General features: G+C 41.5%; 1 protein-coding gene across 1 annotated transcript in view; it reads right to left on the bottom strand.

Moving 5' to 3' along the window:
- The window catches only part of LOC306646922 (uncharacterized protein), a 123,631-nt gene that overhangs the window by 71,267 nt on the left and 38,124 nt on the right, over positions 1 to 14,240 (bottom strand). The window lies entirely within an intron of this gene.

Raw genomic sequence — 14,240 nt, 5'->3', positions numbered from 1 at the left:
GAGGCAGGGTTCGATTCTCAGTACCACATAAATAAATAAAGGCACTGTGTTCATCTACAACTAAAAATATTTTTAAAAGGAATAAGACAGAATGTTCACTCTCATTACTTCTAGTCAATATAGTACTTGAGATTCTAGCCAAAGCAATTAGTAAAGAAAACGAAATTAAATGGTCACAAATAGGACAATAAGTCAGATTACAGTCACTATTAAAGAACTATAGAAACGAAACAGCATGGCATTGGCATAAAAACGGACATGAAGACCAGGGGAATAGAATACACAGAGACGAACCCACACAGATACAAGTCATTTAATCCTTAACAAAGGTGCCAAACACATGTTGGAGAAAGACAGCCTTTTAAGCAAATGGTGCTGGGAAAACTAGTTATCTATATGTAGACTTAAAACTAGATCCCTATCTATCACCCTGAACAAAAGTCAATGTGGATGAAGGCCCAGGAGTTAGACCCAAACCTTTGCAACTGCTCTCATCTTCTTCACCACAACCTCCTTTTCTCTTTATTCTGATATGTGTCACTGAACTTGCATTAACATATAACCCCCCCATAAAGTATAACCATCACATGTACACCAGGAACTATCAAATCATTGTCCCTGAGATGAACAGTTTATTTCTTCACTTTCATTCCTTCTAATTAAAAATGAACAATTTATGAAACACTTGCCACAAGGCTTGATAGATACATACTTAAGAATATCATTAGGTTATTTTTGCTTTTCCTTCTTTTGGGGGAAAGTAGACTTTTTATTTGATGGCTCATTCAAGAATCAGGTGCATATGTGCTCAAACTTCCATATGATGATCCCCATTTGCCCCAAGAGAGATTACATACTCCTAGGCACAGGAAATAGATGGGGGATAGTTCATCATGCCAGGTCACTAATGAGAGATTACCATTGCTTGAGCTTAAGTAAGAAGTGGGGGAAACAATTAGTTGGTATGTGTCAAAACCAACTGATGTGGGCATGTTCACATACCCAAATCCCTCTAGTATCCCCATGGAAATTGATCATAGTGTCCACAGTCCCCCTAACATTTTCCCCACCACTACACTGAACATCAGTAGCCTTGCAAACAGAACATTCTGTGGAAATTTTTTTTTTAATTTTTATTTTTACAGACTGCATTTTGATTCATTGTACAACTTTTCATTTCTATGGTTGTACACAATGTAGATTCACACCATTCATGTAATCATACATGTACATAAGGTAATGATGTCTGTCTCAGCCCACTATCTTTCCTTCCCTCACCCCCTCCCACCCCATTTTCCTCTACACCATCCAAAGTTCATCCATTCTTCTCTTGCCACCCCCCCGCAACCTCCCCCTTCCATTATGTATCGTCATCCACTTATCAGAGAAAACATTCAGCCTTTGGTTTTTTGGGCTCGGCTTAATTCACTTAGCATGGTTTTCTCCAACTCCATCCATTTACCGGCAAATGCCATAATTTTATTCTTCTTTATGGCCGAGTAATATTCCATTGTGTATTGAAGGGCATCTAGATTGGTTCCTCTGTGGAAGTTTTTATTTATACAATTTTCAATTCCTTATTCCTGAGGATGGAAATGTTGAGGTTAAGGAAGGTGGTCAAGAGTGTATAGGTGGTGGAAATCAGGGGTCACTATATGTAGAATGGGGTCCCCTAGGCTTGAGGAAGATGACAGAAAAAAGCTCAAGTGCTTGACACCACAGTGAGGCGGGATATACAGGAGAAGGTCTTGTATTGGCCTTCCCCAGAGGGAATCCTGAGAATGCCAGCCACAATGAAGACACCGTAGAGAATAATGACGAATCAATAGCCTATGAGGGCTGGGAGACACTCCAGGGTCACACCTATGGTGACAATTTGTCTTCTATCCCTAGACCACCATAGACGGGGAAAGCACGTGGCAGAGCAAACGGTGCATTCACATTAGAGCCACAGAGGTTGAGACAGAAGACAAAGTTCCCGTTATCTTCATGACTGAGCCATCAGCCCAGGACCAGGTACAAGATAAGCACAGACATGCTTAAGTGCATGTGGTGATACAGGGTCACATAGCAGTCATGTCTGATCACCATAAGCAAGGAGAGGGTGTCACCAAATGGGGAGGAGAATATACGGATACACAGAAGGCAAAGGTGATGGAGGAGAGCAGGCTGGTCAGCAGGTGAGGGGAGACAACAGCACTTGTACAGATCCCAGAGACAGGGGGAGGGAACAGGAAAAGGTGCATGGCAATGGCGGATCTTCGTTCAGCCAGTCAGTAGCCAAATGGGCAGGTTCCCAGCAGTGTACACGGCAGGAAGAGAGCTGGAGCAGCTGCAGAGGGAGGGCTGGGGAGCCGGGGGATGAACTCATGTGGGGCACAGTTCTGACCAGGTATGGCCGCTGTGTCCAGTAAGATGAGAAATATAATGAAGACACGGAGGTGCAAACACAGGCTTCAGCACGGATCACATGGAAATATAAGAGCTGCAGGCTACTGAACAACTCGCTGAATTTTTAAGTATCATTTTCCACATTCATAAAATAAAAATGATGCTTGCCCATCAGCATTAGGGTAAAGATAAAAGGAGGTAAAAGAAAGGGAACGAATAAATGAAATAAGAAGAGGATCTGGGTAAACCAATGAGAATCAGAAGCCCCAAACTGGAAGCATCATGAACTCAGATCTCTGTCCCTGAAATCTACCACAAAATAAACAACAACAACAAAAAACTTTGATTAATAATTGAGCTACATATTTAATCAGAGCTGCTGAAATCCTTGACTCTGGAAAAAGTCCTGCCCATATTTATAGCCCCTAGTAGACCACTAGGGTATCATCCCCAAATGATGACCCACAGCAGGAATCAGCCAGCTGCTTGCAGGACACAGGATCACCTGGACAGTGAGGCACTTGGCTGGCATGCTGAAGAAATGTCCCATATGGACGATGACCTTTATGACCCAACCAAGGAGACATTTGAGCACATCCCCCTACTGAGTCTTTTTGAGAACGACTCACCCACAAGTGTTGGGTGAACGTCACACGTCACACAGAGGGAGCCTCTCACCCAGGTTAGCACAGACACAAATATGGAGGCAAGAAACACCTGGAGCAGAGTTTCTCAAGCTTAGCACCAGTGACATGGAGCTGAATGATCATTTCAGGTGGGGGCTATCCTGAGCACTGTACAACAACAGGCAGCATCCTTTGCATTCACTCACTAGGTAAAACCCACTGCTTTCCCCAAACCATGAAAATAATAATAAATGTCTCCAGACATGTCCACACATCCCCTGGGGGACAGAAACCCTGCAGGCTGATTACTGCGGAGTGGGAAGGTGCAATGGGCACCAGAGCTGGGTGTAAGACCAGGTGACTTAACTCAACAGAGGACCCCAGACAGCCTCCCAAGATGGAGCATTCTCTCTTCCTTCTCTTTATGCTGCACTCTGATCCCCAGTGAAGTGGCTTTAGCTGCAATGCTGCCACGCTCTCTGTTACTCTTTCATGAAGTGGCCAGCAGGGACTTGGTGTGCCTTCAGGGACTGCAGCCTCCATTTTCTCCTCCAGCACATAACAGGCTCCCTGCATCCTCTCTTCTCCCTAGAGAGGCACTGGCCCTTTTGAGACCTGAGGAGTTCCACCCCGGGGGAGACAGGACTGGAGACCCTTCAGGCTAGGGTGGGGCCAGAGGGAGGACAGGAGTTAGGGAAGCCCAGGGTGAGAAGTCAGGGATTTCACCTGAGGAAGGAGAAGTTGGAAGGCTTCCCAGGATGAAAGGGGGGTTTAGAGCTGGGAGTGGAAGAGTGATTTGTTTAGGGTGACATATGTACTCTGTGTCTTGCTCAAATTGTATATCCCTGCCTCTCACCTTGATCATCTTCTTCTGTATCCACATTGTCCTGGCTATACAAGCCAACATCAGCAAGTGACATCAGCAGCGTGCCTGCCTGTGATATTATGAGAATTATATAAAGTAGACCCCTTATGGGTGGGGGTCTTTTCCAAGACTCCATGAGTATCCCATGGATACTTAAAGCTACAGGTAGTACTGAACCCCATATATACTCTGGCCTTTTTAATACATGGGAACCTATGCTAAAATTAAACTGATAAACTAGGCCCAATAAGAGAGTAACATAACAACAAAAACTGAATAGGAAATAAAACAAGTATAGCAATATACTGTATAAAAATGGTGTGAATGGGGTCTCTTTCAAAATATCTTACTGCAATGTGCTCGCCCTTCCAGTGATAAAGTGCAATGACACCAAGGCTACATGATGGGCTGAAGGGAGGGACAGAGCAGGACGGCTGATGGAGTGAGATCTCACCACGCGACTCCAACTGGGGAACAGTTCAACACTCAGGAATGTTTATTTCTGGAATTTTCCAAATATTTTTGGAACGTGGTTGAAAGTGGGTAACGGAAACCAGGGACAGGGAAACTGCAGGTAAGGAGGGAGTAGCCTCGTCTTCTTTGACTCCCTGCCTCATCTTCTCCTACAGCTAAGATGCAGGTCATACTCCCAAGGTCCAGGGGAGCCTCCCCCTGATGTGCGGTCAGGGCTCATGCTCCAGTGCACCCAGGTCTCCTCCATGCAGCTCGCCCTGGCTAGCAAGGCCTGCCGGTGGCTCTGGTGCTCTCGGGTCTCAGGAGTGGCTCTCTTCCCAGGCTCCCACTGGCATTGATCTTATGATGAGTGAGGGTATTGGCCCCGAATCCTGGGTTCCGCTGGGCACTGCTGCCATACTGGGGACTCTCTGAGACAGCTCCATCCCTGAAAGGCTGGGCACACTGGTGGATACCTGTGGTCCTAGGTAGTTGGGAGACGGAGACAGGAGGATCACAAATTTGAAGACAGCCTGTGCAACACAGACTGCGTCTGGAACGCCAAACCAAAACCAAAAACAGAAACAAAAAAATCCCACCAAAAAAGCAAACATCAAAACCAGGACTGGGGCTATGGCTCAGAGGTAGAGATTTTGCCTAGCACATACAAGGTCCAGTATCTATCCTTAGCACCCCTTCCCCAAAGAAAGATCCAGACCATAACATTTGGTCACACCTTCGATGTCCCTCCCCAAACTCAGATTTTAATTCTTTACGGGGTCAGATGAAGAATTCTCCAAATGGTCACTTTGCACTTCCCTTTTGATTATGAATTCCATTTTTAAATTTTTGTCTCTTCCTATATATTAGCATGAGCAGGTGAGGACACACAGCGACCCAACACTACCACTCACAGATCACCTCTGCCAAACAACTTAATGAGTCACCATCATGTTCTACTGTCCCTTAAGTCATAAGGACAGAGACATAATTCAGCCAGATTCTTTGTGACTTCAAGGGGGGTGTTTGTTCTTCCACTTTTCAATAAGATAGTCCTCATCAGAATGCTGCGTGTTTCTTACCATCTACTAACAACCTGCTCATGACCCCGCAGTGTGTCTGAGAGGATTCCAGCTCTCCCTACATCTCTGTCTTCTCCTGGCCTCCCCAGAATCGCCCTTCACGCACCATTCACCATACAGGCTTTTTCCAGCATTGTTTTCAAAACTGTTTCAGCCTTGACTGAGTATCCAGTCCCAAAGCCTCTTCCATGTTCTTAGATATTTGTTAGGGCAACACCCCAACTTCTCTATCAATTTCAGTTTTGTGTTTTGTGGAATTATAACAAAATACTTTAGATAACTTACTAAGAACATAAATTGATTCGCTCATAGTTCTAGAGGCTAAGGCCAAGGCCAACAAGCAACCTTTGGTCAGGGTCTTCTTGCTATGTTCTCACCTAGCAGAAGGCAGAAGGGTGAGGGAGGGCAAACCCACTTCCACAAGCTCTTTGAATAATAGGATTAATTTGAATTTTTTTTGAGACGGGGGTCTCACTATGTTGCTAGACTTGGGTGAAACTTATAATCCTCTACCTCAGCCTACTGAATAGCTAGGACTACAGATGTGTGCCACAAGGCCAGGCTAGGATTGACAGATTATTGAGGGCACAGACCTCGTGATGTAAACACCTCTCAAAAGCCTCACCTCCTACTATTGCATCAGGGATCAAGCTACCCACACAGGATGCTGGAGGAAACATCCACACCACAGCACATGACTAATGGCAAACTAAACTGAACAGTCGGCATCTGAGCTCTGGGTCCTTTATCAAGAGACAATTTTCATGAGATTTTAGTTTAGAAAATAGGAAGATCAGGGACAATGTGACTTGCTCTTGTATTCTTGATCTCCTGTGAGAGATACACCGTATATGTTTTCGTATTTGTGAAGGTTAATCTTGGCTGTCGACCTGACTGGATTATGAGATGCCTGGAAACTAGGTAAAGCACACTCCAGTGTGTCTGCGAGGATGTTTCCAGAGACTGTCGGCAGGTGAGGCAATGAACCGAGGGGAAGGTCAAACCTGAAAGAGTAAGGCACCCTCCCAGAGGCTGGGGACCTGGACAAACAACAAAGTCAAAGCAGGTAGAAGCTTACACACTCCTGACCCTTCTTGAACAGGCGCATCTCCTGCTTCTGTGATCACCATGCACATCAGACTCCGGCTTCTTCAGCTTTAGAAGATGAATTTGTGCCAGAGGAACTCTGGTGTACTTCCAGCCCTTCAGCCTGGACTGTTCTACCTCGCTGGCACCTCCTGCTCTGGGCCTTCTAGTTCCTGGCTGAGCACCTTCTGGTCTCCCTAGCCCTTCGGTTTGCACTCAGCCTGACTGTGAAAGGCAATCGTACAAATCTCCTCTTAGAATCTCTATATATTCATTCTACTCTGTTGGTTCTAACCCTTGGGAGAATCCTAACACAGCATTCAATGGAGGAAACAGACTTGTGCTGTACTGACCATCACTTTCCTAAAAGTCTAAGTAGTGTACGGATGCTTTTTAAGGTATGATAGGGTAACGTCCCCAATAAATGCATTAAAACTTGAAAATCATGTTGAAAACGCATTAGGCACACCTAAACTATTAAATGTAATAGCTAAGCCCAGTCAATGTTTTTTTTTTCTTTCATTTTTACATTACATATACAGAGTTATGATGCTGTGACATGATTTTTCTTTTTCTTTTTTTTTTGGGGGGGGGGTTACTGGGGATTGAACTCAGGGGCACTCAACCACAGAGCCACATCCCCAGCCCTCACTGAGTTGCTTAGCGCCTCCTTTTGCTGAGGCTGGCTTTGAACTCAAGATCCTCCTGCCTCAGCCTCCTGAGCCGCTGGAATTACAGGCGTGTGACATGGTGCCTGGATTGTACCACCGTGCCTGGCTGATTTTTCTGTGTTAAGATGGTGGAAAGCAAATGTGCTGAGGAGAAAGTGTCTTTTATTTTCAAGTTTGATCTGCTGGGGTGGGGACATGCAGTATGTCATACACTGATGATGCGGGGCAACAGCAGTGAGCTGCTCAGCATGTGTTCCTGTGGGTAAAACTGATCCTGCGCAGTGCACTACCTTCAGCGAACCTCAGGAAATATCCAACACTTTATTGTAAAAGAGACATTGAGTCAGATGCTTTTGCTCAAGAGTAAGTGGGCGCATTTAAGGCAGGCAAGCCTCAGCTTTCTTGGTTGTTCACCAGTTCAGGTGTAGTAAGTGCATTCGTCACTTGTGTTTTTACTCTACCATGAGTTCATTGGAATGTATTCACATCAGGAACTGAGAAGCATCTGTATTTATGGAGTATGGTGTGTAATGCCCTGCAGGAAAGACTCCAGTGTTTGGATTGTAAGGAAGAAAGGCAAAAACAGGTCCAGAGGGGTGGAGTCAGGCCCACACCCACAGCATGGTCAAGTCTTACAAAGATGCCCTTCAACAGGTGAAGGGATAAAGAAAATGTGGTGTATACATATATATACAAAGGAATATGACTCCGTTTTAAAGAAGGAAATTCTGGCATTTGCTGACAAATGGATGGAGTTAGAGAATATCATGCTAAGTAAAATAACCCAAACCCAAAAACCAAAAGCCAAATGTTTTCTCTGCTATGTGGAAGCTAATTCACAATAAGGGATGGGGGCATTAGAGAAGAATAGAGTTACTTTATATTAGGTAGAGGGGAGTGAAGGGAGGGGAGGAAGGTGTATGGGGGTAGAAAGGATAGTACAGTGAAACAGATTATTACCTCCTGTGCATGTATGACTGCATGGCCAATGTGATCCTGCAATATGGATAATCAGAAGAATGGGAGATTACACTCCATTTACGTATAATCTATGAAAACGTATCAATGCATTCTACTGTCATGTACAACTAATTAGAACAAATAAAATTTAAAAAATTTAAAAAGACATCATGTACCTCTGTCTATCAAATTGGAAAAACAGAACACATTCTGAATCACAAAAGGAGCAAACTTCCCATCTTGGAACTGTTGAGACTGACCGAGTGTCTTATGGATCAGGTATCCCTTCACAATAAAGTGCCGCCTTCTAGGTAAGAACTCTTATGATCACCACAGACAGAACGCGTTCATGCCCTCAGTGCACCCTGCAGAGGGCAAGGTCTGACTCCACAACAGCAATCAGTCCCCCTCCAGGAACACCCACTCCTGGAAATTCTTTGGAGAACGCAGTTACCGATAAACCACAGAGCCAGTTCTGGTGTAAGCACAGATTTATTGTGACAGTCACATTATAGCTCACGTGACACAAGTGGTGGTCCTGGTGGTCTCTGGCAAAAAGCATCTCACATCAGCAGGATGCAGTTTTGGGTACGAAGAGCGAAGGACAGATATGATCAAAAGAAGTCTTATACCCAAGAAAAGCAAAATCGACGAGAAGAAAAAACACCTTCCCTTACAAACGCGTTGTTACGGTTTGGATCTGGAGCTCTCCCCAGAGTCTCACGTGCTGAGGGGACTCAGCTGGAGGAGGCGGGCCACCGGGGCACGCCGTCTTTCTGCCGCCTTCCCTCACCCCCGCTCTGCATCCCCGCTGCCATGAGCTGAGCATCTTTCCTCCGCCACGCCCTTCCACCAAGTTTCTGCCTGGGAGAAATCCACCTTGTGGAACAAATCCTCTGAAACCATGAATGGAAAGCTTTCCTTCTCAGGTTGGGGTTGTGGCTCAGTGGTAGAGCACTTGCCCAGTATGTGTGAGGCACCAGATCCCATCCTCAGTACCACAGAAAAATAAATAAATTAATTGTAGATGTGTCCATCTACAATTTATATAAGTATATATATGTATATTTATTTTTTTAATTGTAAACAAATGGGGTACAACTTGTTCCTCTGTTTGTACATGAAGTAGAGTCATGCCATTTGTGTAATCATACATTTACATAGCTAATGATGTTTGATTCATTCTGTTATTTTTCCTTCCCCCATCCCTCCCACCCCTCTTTTCCCTCTATAAAGTCCCACCTTCCTCCATTCTTGCCTTCCTCCCACTCCCCCATTTATCATCATCTGCTTATCAGCGAGACCATTCCTCCTTTGGTTTTTTGGGATTGGCCTATCTCACTTAGCACAATAATATCCAACTTCATCCATTTGTCTGCAAATGCCATAATTTTATTCTCCTTTATGACTGAGTAATATTCCACATATATATACCACTGTATATATATTCCACATATATATATATACCACTGTATATATACCACAGTTTCTTTATCCATTCATCAATTGAAGGACATCTAGGTTGGTTCAACAGTCTGCCTATTGTGAATTGAGCAGCTATGAACATTGATGTGGCTGTATCTCTGTAGTGTGCTGATTTTAAGTCCTTTGGGTATAGGCCAAGGAGTGGGATAGCTGGGTCAAATGGTGGTTCCATTCCAAGTTTTCTAAGGAATCTCCACACTGCTTTCCAGAGTGGCTGCACTAATTTGCAACCCCACCAGCAATGTATGAGGGCACCTTGTTCCCCACATCCTCACCAACACCTATTGTTGCTTGTATTCTTGATAATCGCCATTTAGGATCAGACTTCCTTAACATGACTCTCAAAGCACAAGAAATAAAAGCAGGAATCAATAACTGGGATAAATTCAAACCAAAAACTTTCTCTCAGCAAAGGAAACTATCAGCAATGTGAAGAGAGAGCCTACAGAGTGGGAGAATATCTTTGCCACTTATACTTCAGATAGAGCGCTAATTTCCAGAATGTATGAAGAACTCAAAAAACTCTACACCAAGAATACAAATAACCCAATTAACAAATGGGCTAAGGAAATAAACAGACACTTCACAGAAGAAGATCTACAAGCAATCAACAGATATATGAAAAAATATTCAACATCTCTAGTAATAAGAGAAATGCGAATCAAAACTACCCTAAGATTCCATCTCACCCCAATTAGAATGGCGATTATCAAGAATATATATATATTATTTTTTTAAAAATAGCTTTCCTTCTCTAAGTTGTTCCTGTGGGTATTTTGGTCACAGCCATGAAAAGCTGACTAATATACACATGGATTCCATAATTATGATGAGCCATTTGCATGTATCTTCTCAGTAAATGCAAAAGACACTTCAGTGCTTTCTTGAGTGCATTTCCTCCTGTTTTTTTTTAGTTCCTGTTCTTATCCTTACCATCATGTTAAGTTGCTCTCATTTCAAAATTAATTGTTCAGCAATTTTACTGAGAATATAACCATTTGAAAGGAAATAATGCATGTTTAAAACATAGATTCTGTTCCAACTTTGTAATTTTGTCTACCCATATTGAAATACTGTGGTGTGGATTTCCTTCACTTGCCGTTTTAATTTCAGTTTGCCATTTCATTTCTACCAATATTAAATACATAATTCGGTTGAAAAAAAATGAAATGATGTTTTCTGTAAGCCCCAGGGTAACCAGGAAACAAATATCTGGAATAGACAAACCAAAAACAAAAAGCACAAATGAAAACAGTACTATACCATCAGGTAAGATCACAAGAGGGAGAAAGGAACTACTGCAAAATTACAAACCAAGTTACCTAATTACCTTGACTGTAAATGGATTCAATTCTACAATTTTTACACAGAATGACTAAGTAGATTCTAAACAGACTCAACTACATGGTGCCTACGAGAAACTCACTTCACCTGTAAGGACGCACACAGACTGAACTGAAGTAAGGGGATGGAGTACGATACCTAAGAAGGCAGAAGTAGCCATCCTGACATGGGGTGAAAAGCCATAAAAAGAAACAAGGAAGGTCACTGCATAAGGATAAAGGGGTCAATTCACCAACAGGAAATAAGAATTCCAAATATATATGCATCCATATCAGAACACCAAACACATAAAACACGTATAGTCAACCTAAAGGCAGAGCTTGACTCCAACACAATAATAGGTAAGGACTATACCATCCCACTATCAGCAACAGACAGATGGTCGAGACAGAAAATCCACAAAGAAACAGCAGAGTAAAATCGTACCATAGATCAATGGGACTAACAAGATCAGAACCTCCCTTCCAACAGCTGCTGAATACACATTTTTTTTCATCACCCCATGGAACAGTCTCCAGAAAGATCAGGACAGATGAGCAAATAAGTCCCAAGAGAATATCAAAAGCTGAAATCATAATGAGTATCTTTTTAGAGTACAACTGGGCTAGAAATCAGTAACAAGGAAAGCTTTGGAAATTATGCAACTACATGGAAAATAACTTACTTTTGAATAACCAATGGATCAAGAAAAAACTCAAGAAGGAATTTAAGTCAGATGTGGTGACATGTACCTATAATCTCAGCAACCAGGCCGAGGCCGGAGGATAGCAAGTTCAAGGCTAGCACGGACAATTTAACAAGACCCAGTCTCAAAATAAAAATTTTAAAAGACTGAGATGCAGCCCAGCAGCAGTAGTAAAGTCTATCTCATGAAGGCCCTGGGTTTAATAGCCAGTACCACCCCCAAAATCAACATAAATAAATGAATAAAATTAAAAGTTGTTTTGAAACAAGTGAAAATAGAGACACAACATAGCAAAATCTATGGGACTGAGTGAAAGCAATACTAAAAGGGAAGTTTAGAGAAATCAGTTATCATAAAAAGAGGAAGATATCAGTTAGACCACTTATGACTACATCTCAAAAACTAGAAAAATAAAAACAAACTAGACCCCAAGTTAGTAGCAGAATAATAAAGATCAGAGCAAAGATAAACTAAAGGGAAACTATAAAACAATATGCCAAAAAAAAGTCACCTGGTTATAAAAAATAAAGATAAATACAAAAGATCAACAAAGAACTCATTCTTCAATAAGACAAAACAGACAAACCCTTAAACTAAAAGAGAAGACCAAAATAAATGAAAATAGAACTGAAAAGGGAAATGTCACACCTGATATCACAGAAATACGAAAGACCGTTAAAGATTATTATGAACCACAGCCTGCCAACAAATCCAATAATTTAGAAGAAATGGACACATTCTAAGACACATACACATTGACAAGAATTAATCATAAAGAAACAGGATATATGTACAGACCAATAAGTAATAACATGAATCAGTAATAAAAAGTCTCTCTCACCAAAGGAAAGCCCAGGGCCAGATGGCTTCACTGATGAATACTACCAAACATTTGAAGAACTAATACCAACTCTTCATGAGTTATTCCAAAAAATCAGAAAAGGAAGGAATTCTTCCAAACTCACTAGTAAGGCCAAGGTTATCCTGATACTTAAACCAGAGAAAGACAACAACAACAACAAAAAATTTTATAGGCTAATATACTTGATAAACAGATGGAAAAATCCTGAACAAAATATAAGTAAACAGAACCTAAAGATACACTAAAAAAGATTGTTTGCAACAATCAAGTAGGATTCATCTCAGACATGCAAAAATGGTTCAGTATACACAAAACAATAAACAAGGCACACCACACCAACAGAATGAAGGACAAAAGCCATATGGTCACCTTGTTTGAGACAGAAAAGGTAATGGATAAGATTCAACATCTCCTCACGATACAAATGCTGAATGTACCTCAATACAACAAAGACCATTTATAATAAGCCAGCTAACATTCTAATGAATGAGGAAAAGCTGAAAGCTTTCCAAGATCTGGATAAAGACAAGAATGGCCATTTTCCCATTATTTCCCCAACATATTGGACGTCCTAGATACAGCTATTACACAAGAGAAAAAAATTAAAGAGCATCAAAATTAGAAAGAAAGAAAAATTTCATTGTTTGCCAACAACAAATCTTATATATATAAAATAAAATCTTATATATAGAACCCCCCCCAAAAAAAAACTCCACTAAAATAACTTTTAGAGTAAATGAATACAGCATATTTGTGGGGCACAAAATCAATACACAAAAATGAGTAGCATCATGCTGGGGTTGTAGCTCAGTGGCAGAGCATTTGCCTAGCACATGTGAGCACTGGGTTCCATCCTCAGCACCACATATAAATAAAATAAAGTTCCATCAACAACTAATAATTTTTTTTTAAATGAGTAGCACTGGGGTGGGAGGCGATGGGGGACAGAAAGATAGTAGAATGAAACAGACAGTATTACCCTATGTATATGTATGATTACATGAATGGTGTGAATCTACATTGTGCACAACCACAGAAAGGAAAAGTTGTGTACAATGAATCAAAATGTAGTATGTAATAATTAATAAAAGAAAAAAGAAAAAAATGAGTAGCATTATGATATGCCAATAGTCAAAGAGCTGAAACAGAAGAAAGCAATCCCATATGTAATAGCTACAAGAAAAAATTAGGAATAAATTTAATAAAAAGTTAATGATCTCTAAAATAAGAGTTAGAAAACATAGATGAAAAAACTGAGGAAGACACAAACAGTGGAAAGACAACTTGTGTTCAGAGATTGGAAGAATAAATATTGTTACAATAGCCACACTGTCCAAAGCAATTTACAAATTCAATGCAATGCCTATCAAAATGGCAATGGTATTCTTCACAGAGCTATAAAAAAACAATTTTAAAATGGATATAGAACTACACAAGAAAAATCCTGAAGAGCTAAAGTCATTTTGAGAAAAAAGAAAAAAGGCATTATGCTAGTTAACTTCAAAACATATCATAAAGTTTTAGTAATCAAAACAGCATGGCACTCACTATACAGATACAAATACCAATGGAAGAAAACAGAAAGCCAAGAAGGAAACCCACTTATCTGGAGTCAACTGATTTGTGACAAAGACGCTAGGAACACATAATGAATAAAGGATGGTCTTTTCAGTAAGTGGTACTGGGGAAATTGGGTATCCATATGCAGAAGAATGACATCAGACCCCCAT

Source organism: Sciurus vulgaris (assembly GCF_902686455.1).
Source record: "Sciurus vulgaris genome assembly, chromosome: 16".
Lineage (NCBI taxonomy): Eukaryota > Metazoa > Chordata > Mammalia > Rodentia > Sciuridae > Sciurus > Sciurus vulgaris.
Note: the sequence above shows the minus strand (reverse complement) of the source record. Positions and strands in the feature narration are given on the sequence as shown.